This window comes from Cheilinus undulatus, linkage group 2 (genome assembly GCF_018320785.1).
Source record: "Cheilinus undulatus linkage group 2, ASM1832078v1, whole genome shotgun sequence".
NCBI lineage: Eukaryota > Metazoa > Chordata > Actinopteri > Labriformes > Labridae > Cheilinus > Cheilinus undulatus.
In genome coordinates, this window is record NC_054866.1 from 52,371,500 (window position 1) to 52,381,305 (window position 9,806).

The window sequence follows — 9,806 nt, forward strand, 5'->3', positions numbered from 1 at the left end:
CAATGTTATTTGTGACAACAATAAATCAAAATTTATGTCAGTTTTAGATGTTATTCATGGCTACCTTTTAAATGTGTAATTTTTCCATGGCAGGCTTTACTTTAAAAGAAAATATTGAATGTAATAATGCAGCGGTGTCAGTCACAGCAGGGCCGGATCCTGAACTTAGGTCTGACCTGAGAGCCTAGCCGGGTCAACATTAAACCATGAACTGTCAACCTCACTTTCACTAGTAATGAATTATGGGTATAAAAACAAACTCAGCATTGATGAGAAGTCAGTTTGAGATTTAAAAAGTCAAAATGATACGTTCAAAGGCTGAAAATCTGGAATTAAAAGTCAAAATTATGATAATAATTATGAGTTTGAAAGATAAAAATATGAGAAAAAAGTCAAGATAACATTTTAAAAGGCAAATATATTAAATGACAATAATTGAATAGTAATTGAATAAAATTCAAAATCCTGAATTTTAAAGGTCAGAATATGTGTTTACATTTTAAATTGTGAGTCTAAAAGATTAAAATATGAGAGTAGAGTTTCAAATTGACAAAGTCTAAATCAAGAGTTTAAAAGGTTAAAATATAAGATGAATCAAAAATATAAATTGAAAATCTGAAAATCTGAAATAAATACACAAATTAATTTCTTTCCCCACATTCCTGAATTTGTATCTAATTATTTTGACCTTTAATTGTTCAGATTGTATGACTTAGTCATATTTTAAATTATCAAGTTTGAGTTTACATTTTATATGAGGAAATCTGCAGACCTCATACCAGTGAACCAGTTAGAATAAAAATATGATCTGATCTTGCAGGCCGGGTATAACTGTACCAAGGGCCAGATTTGGCCCCCAGGCCTTGAGTTTGACACCCCTGTGCTGAATAAAGAGAAGCTCTACCATATTTTCTAAAAAAGTTGGGACGTCATTCTCTATTACCAGTGAACCTACTGGCCTCTAGAATGCATAAGGTGCTGTAGGTGTTTGAGAATTGATCAAATGTCAGTCTTTTCTTGCCCCTGTCCCAACTTTTTAGGAATAGGAATCAAGTCCAGAATTCGTGTGTATTTCCATAAAGTCAAGTTTACGGGTTTGAACATTAATTATCTTGTCTTTGAGTTGTATTGAGTTGAAAGATTTAATACTTGTGTATTCTGTTCACATTTTACACAACATCCCAACTTTTTTGGAATTTGGGGGTTCTATGACGTTTGATTGCAGGAGTTTCATCTGCTACAGCGGTAAGATCAAATTCAGTTCAGGTAGCTGTAGCTAGCTGTTAGCTAGCTGCTACATCCATTGTTGTCTGTTGGACTGTAGTTTGTTTTACAGTACATGTTGTATAAACACTCCTGTTGTCGCCACAAATCAAGAAGTTGCTCTATTTCTGACGTCCATCTAACTTCATTCTTCATGTTTTCTGTCGTTGCCATGGCTGTGTTTGTTCTGCTTCCTCCCTCAGTCAGCTTGCTTCCCGATTGGCTGTCATTCCATTTCTTGCAACAATCCACAGAGAGCATTCCCGACTGTTCCCAGTGTTCCCACCACACAGCAGGATTTCTGATCATTAATACTGAACATGTAAAATGTTTTAAATCAGAGTGTCTCTGATCATCTTCAGAGCAGATCAAGGAGGGTAAAACCACTCCACACACACACCTCCCATCACAGGAAAATGCAGAACTGTCAGATGAGTGGTTCTTTGCTGACTTTGGTCAGAAAAAGGGAATCAGAACCAAAACTGGCACAATTATCTTGTAATGTGTTCCCCTTTTGACTCAGATCTGGGCATGTTTCACTAGGACGTTTGCAGGAATCCAGATGAATATCCATCACCAATGTTGATTTGTTAATGAACTTTTTTTAAAAGTCCTAACAGCCTCCAAACAGGTGATCAAGGTGAGGCTGGTGAAGCAGAGCTCCTCTCTGGATCTGAACGACCCTGCCATGCTGGAGGACATCCTGAAGGAGGTAAACCTTTATTATTCTAATCATTAACCCTTTGAGGGTGTTGAGGCCATTGTGTGGCTTTGTTTGGTCTTTTTTTTTAACATTTAGACTGTGTTCATACTAAAGTCTTCAAATTTGGCATTTTTCCCGTTCATCACCAAATGTTGGCATTTTTCCATATTTGCCATGAGGGGGAACTGCATGCTTTTCCCTGATTTCCTGTTGTTTATTTTGCACTTGAGCTGACACTGAAAGGGTTAAGCTCTTAAAACTAGACAAATATTTGATATTTATGATCATGTCTGATTTTGAGTGAAAAAAAATCTTGCAACAACAAAAAAGATTTTTTTAATGTTTAAGATTTTATTGCTTTTTATGTATGGTCTCATTTGGGTGTAACAATTAATTAAATCTTAAAATTAAAAAATAAATGTTTTTGTTCATAATTAACATATTCAGAACTGTGATAATCCCTGCCAAGGAAATCCAATAGTTGTGCAGTATATGATTTTTTCCCTTTTATTTATTCTATTTTATTTACATTAGAACATTTGGGGGTTTTAAACTGGCACTAAAGAGGTTCAGTTCCTAAAATAATTAATGTATAATAATATTTTACTGCTATTCTTAATGACCATTTTTGGTCACAAACAATCTGAGTGTAATAATGTATTGAAACCTTACAATTAAAATAAACACATACAATTTGAAGTTGTTTTGCATCAGAAAAATGAGTGTGTGTTTTTTTTTTTTTTACTTAAACTGGAATCAAAATGGTTAAATTTCTAAAAATGGATTAATTTCTGATATTTCCAATTAAGTTTGACCTGAATTGAAACAATCTTGCAAAAAAGATGTATATTTTTAAATGTATAATATTTTATCGCTATTTATTTTTTCCCTCCATTTTTGGTCACGACCATCATGAGTGCAACAATTTATTAAATCTTAAAATCTGAGAAAATATGAATGCATAAAAATAAAAGTTTTTGCTCATTATTAACACAATACAAGGTTGTGATGATGCCTTAAAGACAATTCAGTTTGGGTTTGGTTTATGAAAAATATTTCCTTTTTAATATAAAAAAAAACATTGAGGGTTTTGCAGTTTAACTGACATTTAAAAGGTCAGATTCCTTAAAATTAATGAATACCTGACAATAATAATTGTTTGATCCTGATTAAAGAATTTATGCAAAAACCTTGTTTAAAAATGTCTAATATTTTTATTGCCAGGACAGGACATTGAAATAAAATGATAAAGGGAAAAAGAAACACAATGGAAACATTTTAAATGAAACATGTAAAATGTATAATATTTTTATTGCTATTTATGTGTGGCATCCATTTTTGGGCCTGAACATCCTGAGTGTGACAATTTCTTTTATACCAGTTGATTATCCTCTGTTGTAATTATTTACTTTACTATTCATATTTGTTTTATCTCTTATCATATTTTTCTTAATATCTCCTTTTATATTTTCTCTGATTATCTGTAGAGTACTAATGTCTTCCTTTTTCTCCTGCACATTTCTTTATTGACTTCCAAATCGTCATTGACTGTTTGGGTTATGTTTCCTGTTCGATTTTATTTTCTTTATCTTTGTTCCTTTGTGCAATAGAAAAAGGCACAGACGTGTCATCCTTCTTTATACCAGTCTATGCTCCTGATAAGGACCACGTTAGCAGTAGCTGGATGTAACTGACCACATGTTTGTGTCTCTCAGCTCAGACAGAATCTGAGGCATCAAGGGTTGACACAGGACGTCAGACTGAGCTGGAGGAAGCAGGCGGATGGAGAGGTGTTTCACAAAGAGAAGAAGAAGGAGAAGAAGGGGAACAAAATAAGAATGACAAGAAAAATTTAGCTCTAGTCTCCTAAAGAGTTTTATGCTTACCACAGAACAGTTTTCCTTTCTGCCTCAGTCCATTTTAAATAAGCTTTGGCATTGTTTCTGGATTCTGTGAGACTCTGTCTCTCTAAAATGCTCCTTTTATACCCACTCATCTTCCTGATCTGTCACCAGTTAACCTAATTAGTTGTAAAACGCTCCTCCAGCTGTTTTTCATTGGTACCACTTACTTTTCCAGCCCAACTTTTCTGAGCTGTGTTACATTCTGTTAGATTCTGTTTTTATTTGCATTTTACACAGGGCCCCAGCCTTTGGGAATTGGGGTTGTTGTTAAAGAGCTTCTTTCTTTGTATTCGAGTCAAATAGCATCAGGCTAATAAAGTCCCAATAATAAAGCAGCTGCTCTGCATTAAAGTCTATGAGTGAGGCTGGCTGTTCTCTGTCTGATTCTGACCTCTAACTCTATCTTGTATTGACCATCACTGTCTTTAGAGTTAGTTTTCTATCTGGACTTCACATTAAACTTGAATAATCATATCAAGCGTCTAATGTGGAGTTAGATCCTGCTGCTATACATTTGTGTTTTTTGATAGATAGATATTAAGTCTAAATGTATGAAACCTCAGCTCTGACTGTCCAATATGATTACAGAAATGTTCTTGGAAATTATTTAGCTATTATGCAAATCTTTTTTCCTCTGACTAACTATTGTGTAAGTCAAGTAATGCTGAGTTTCAGTGTGTGGAATATTAGAGGTGTTTCTAAAGCCTGAAGATTCACATGAGAATAAACACATGAAACAAACATGGACGCTCTTCTTCTTCTCATTATGGCGGCATCAGGTGAGTCTCCATGTGATTGTTTTATTCAGATATTTTACAAAGGTGATCTTTAGCTACAGAGCATTTAGTGAATCAACACAAAGGAGAATTTAGTGAACATGAGTTGTAAATGATTCAATGAAATATTGCCTTTATTTGTATTTAACAGCTTGATAATTTTTCAAATTTTTTGAGAGACAATAAAATAAATCAGATAGAGAGAATAAGATATTTTTAACCATTACACATAAAAAGTTATGACAATAGTTTACTGTTGATGTACAGATAATGCTGTCAGTGAGTTATTTAACATTAGAGAACTAGATGATTTAGGCCAGATTACTTCTGAAATAAGTGACTCAGGCTAAACTTCCCTGCTGCTGTGACAGACCATGAGGAAAAGTAAGACACAAACATGTGAAAATACTAGTGGAACACACACCTTTAGAATTGTCTCAGTTCCTTAAATTAGCTTAAAAAACCAGACACATTTGTTCCTAAGGACAAAAATGTCCCATTGAAAACAGTTGAAAATGCCATTTTTGATCCCACATTTATCTTAACATAAACAAATGCATTATTTTATGCTAAGATTTCATTTTGGATGACTAGCTTTCAAATGTTAATTTTTATGTTTGTCCACCAGATGGCGCTACTTTTCCCTTTCAAAGCATGCTGCAAAAATTCACACTTTTTACCACTTTCTCCAATGTGTGTGTCTCACTAATGATTCTGGATAATGGTGTGTGTGTATTTTATTTGATTTTCAGTGTTTCCCCTACCATTGTATTATGGGGGCACCACGCCCCCTTGAAGGTCTCGTTAACTTTAATGAATTGTATTTTCTATAAAGTGCCAGATCAAAACAGAAGTCATTTCAGGATACCTTCCCTATAGAGCAGGCCTATACCTTGTCCCTTTATTAAATAAACTACGTAGCCTTATGTTATTTATCTTGTTTACAGGAATGTATGTAATGTCTGAGTCATGGTTTTTTTGAGCTGAGCTGAAAAACCCACACGCTCACTGGAGCACCAGAGCCCCGCCTCCTCCTCCCCGTGTCAGAGCCTGGTTCTGGGATGCTTTGACTCAGTATCATTAGAGAGAGAACTTCAGTGCAGCTAGTTTATCCATTAACGTTGTGAATGAACTGACGCCCCTCTTGTTTTACATTCGAGATAGATAAATGAGCGCTGAATTTTGGCGTGAGATTGCAGCAATTGTGCAAATTTATTAAATTCTCGCAACAGGTCTGACACTTGTAATGCAGGAAAATCCTGCAATCTCCCGTATATTATGCTGCAAACTGACAAACCGGTGGGAAACATGGTTAAAATCAGCGACAGTTGGGTTCATGTCTGCACCAACTCCTTCCTGGTCTTCTCACCACAGCAGGCAGAAATACACATGGCTCCTCACAGGTGTGGGGGCAGGTGACCTGGAATATCGGACTGACAATTTTTTAACATTCATTCATCTGGGTTTAATAAACTGGTGGATTACTAATTTTGTCTTTTTATTCCCCGAATGCATGTTTCTCATAGCGCCTGATGCTATTGGGGATATTTATGATCGTTATTTACACTCTCTTAAATAAACCTCGTCCACGTGAAGATTACGACAGAAACTCTTCAACCTTTATACCTTTATGCAATGTGTGTGAATAATAATAATGAAGAGAGAGAAAATGAGTAGATGAAGTCGGTGGAGGACAATCAATCATCATAAAGAACATTTACCAAAATACATAATCTTACCTATTGTAAATACAATTACAATTACAATAAATGGTTTCATAAACAATTACTTGATTATTTGTTTGTTAAATCTTTCAGATGTCAGGCTCGTTGCATGTGGGGAGGCCTTTTTGACAGCATAGTTGAATTTTACACTTAATACTGGTATCATACAGTCCTAAAGTTACTCCTGATGTGGTAGGTAGGCAAAAAGTTCATTTCCAACCCTGTCATTCATGCATGCATAAATAATTTTATATATATATATATATATATATATATATATATATATATATATATATTTATATATATGTTTACGGGATTATGTACGTTTTCTCTTTCCGTTGTTTATCTCTTTTAGACAGGCAGTTGTGAGAGGAAACCAGACCCGGTTGTTCTTCTTTTAACAAAGAAATGTCATCAAGCTCTGATAAAACTGGCGCTTTAGCAGCATCCATGCTAATCTCTTCCGCCATAATTGCACCAGTCTCTTGTTGCTGCTTTCTTACGTCACAACTCCGCCGCGCCCAAAAGCACTGTCCCTCATTGCTGATTGGTCCTGTCACTTTCAAACTGGGCCCAAACTGTTCAGATGGAATTATGGCAATGGACAAATTTGCCAAAATGTTGAAGTATCCCTTTAACAGAGGAAAGGATATGTTCATTTCATTTATTTGTTTATTCGAACAGGTTAAAAGAAAGAACAGAAATAAGTAAAATATACAAAGTGTTTAGTCAGGAAAAAATAAGTAAATAAATAATTAAAGAGACAACTCAATAACAACATAGATAATCATACCTTGTTCGAAAGGGTGTAGGATGAAGTTGATAAAACTTATCTAGTCCTACCCCTTCATTGTTGTATTTTTAATAGTTTAATCTGTTGGAGCAATGTGTAGGAGAGCAAAACAGAAGGAAAGGAGGTGCATCACTAAAAAGGCACATTGCTTTATGTTCTAAATCTATGTATCCATTTCTTTCTTGTATTCAGGATGAGATTGATATAAAATTGATATATGTTATTAATAATGACCATGTACTTCTTGTATTTATGCAGGTTTCACCTGGTCTAATGACGTGTTAAAATATTTGTTTGACCTCTGAGATGCTTTTCAAAGAGCTGATGGATTATGGTTGGTTATTTGGGTATTTATATCTCACACTGGGACATTTATAGGCCGTTTCCACCAAGCGGTCGGGCTCAGTCCGGTAGGGAACAGCAGGCATTTTTATTGCGTTTCCGTAGAGCAAAAGTTGGAAAGGGCCCCAAAAAACTGTAGCGGAATCAAGGCCTAAGTCTGCTTGATATCACACAATCCAAGGAAGAAAGGTAAGGAAACCCTGCCTTAAAACCTACAGCTGGGAGAATCACTGCAGACATTCTACAAGGGGGGAGGACTTTTCCCCCAGGTCTATCTTTGTTTATGAACCAAGCCTAAAAAGTTTCTCAGACATTAAGACGCTGGGCCTGACACTTTCGATGATTCAGTTTAGAATCTTTTCCTGTCATTTCTGGAGTTCTTTCTAGTCTTCTCGTAGAAAAGAGTTTGTCTTTTCCTTCAAGTCTTTTGTTTGTCGTTTTTTTTTTAAGTAATCAAAGTAACTTTTCTTAAGACTTATTTTTCGAGGAACACGTCTTTCTTTTTCTATGTTCTTCAAGTTGAGCTAAGTCCTCTGAGACTTTGAAACTTTATTTTGATCCAGCACAAATTCTTAAATCTTTTATAGCCTTTGCGCTAATTTTTGCAGCAGACGGATTTCTTTTCTTCGCATGTCCAGACTTCACTGTGATCCCATAATCAAAGTGATGTCAATCGTCCTGAGACATTAGTTTGATATTAGTTGGACAAATTAAGAACTGTTTTTGGAACGTGACGAGTCACCTAGAGTCCGTGGAGAAGGATCCATCTTGTCGTGTTCATCTGACTGTCTTCTGAGAGATCCACTTCTGCGCCGTGCAGAACGAACCAGCTCAACGATCAAAAAACCGACCAAGCTGATCCTGACGGTAGGCCCCAGACTCCAGAACCTCCTCAGACGGCTCATCTCCTTGCCCGTCCTTCTTCAACGGCAAACAAGTAGGATTCAACCCTTCAGGGTGGCGGTGTCTCCAACAATTCCATTAAAACTAGTGATTAATTCAGATCTATTTCTCTTCCAAATTTACGTTCCAAATTCTACGCCATTAATAATCGTTTTCTTTATTCTCAAACCATCCACTCTCCATCAAACTAGGCTAGCATCACTTCTTTATTATCACATTTAGTCATCTCCTGTTTATTCACTCAGATTTTATCCATATAACCACATGATTTATGCTTGTGCTTCTGTGATTTCATAATAAATCTTCAAAACGTCAGTCATTGTCCAGGAATCATTATTAAGTTGGGAAGTGAGTCACTGTCACAAGGAATCAATACTTGAGGTATGAGATTGATTCACAATTAATAATTTGTTAATTAATTAAAGGTTTTAATTCATTAATACTTACAATATTTTATTGGTTATTAGATAACCAATCCATGTAAATGGTGGTGCCCTATTTTTTTATTTGAGGTTTATTGATAATATTTAGGCATCATCACTTTATATCACTACACAACACATGAGTGCAGGAGCTAATATAAGCTTCCTGTTCACTGGCAGTCACAGCCAACACTCTTACCTGTGCTGAGTTCAAGGCCTGCATGGAGAAAACACAACCAGCTGTTAGAGAATATCTGCTTCCTTCATCAAAAACGTGGACATAAAAAGTGAAGTCCAAGGCTCACAGAGGCTGAGCAGCATTTCATCACAGCTTTAAACTGGCTTCTTTACATTCATCCTCTCCATAGATTTAGACTGGAGATTAGTGCTGGACAATTCATCAAGGTTTAATTTCAATCACCATTTTGGCCTCACATCATCATGAAAACAAGATCATGGAGATTAAAGCGTTACTGCTGCATGTAATAATTAGTCCACAGGTTTGGTCATGTGAGGACTGTTAAGTGTTTTATTCAGATCTTAACAGAAAGCATGTTTTTTAAGCTTCACAAAGAGGATAATCTGAAAACAAGGACTCGTGTAGGTACAGCAATTAAACGACACACTTGGTACAGAATACACCCTTTACTTTCCGTTGGTATGAGCTTGAATTTCTTGTTCATGCACTGTCAACAAAAGTTGCTTTTTTCATGTATGCTGTTTATAATATTTAACACGCATGCATCTTTCAGAGGGAAGCTATTTGCATGTTATATGGCTGCACAAACTATTCTCCCTGTTCTTACCCTGAACCTGGATTTGAATGTGGCTTGAGGAAACAGAGAGCAGTTGTTTGATGGACAAACAGGTCTCTCTCATTTAATTTCCATATTCATCTAACAGATTCTGAATGGCTGTGATGTTGACTTGTATACATACAGGGACAACTGTACCATGTCAGCACCTCTGGTTACCA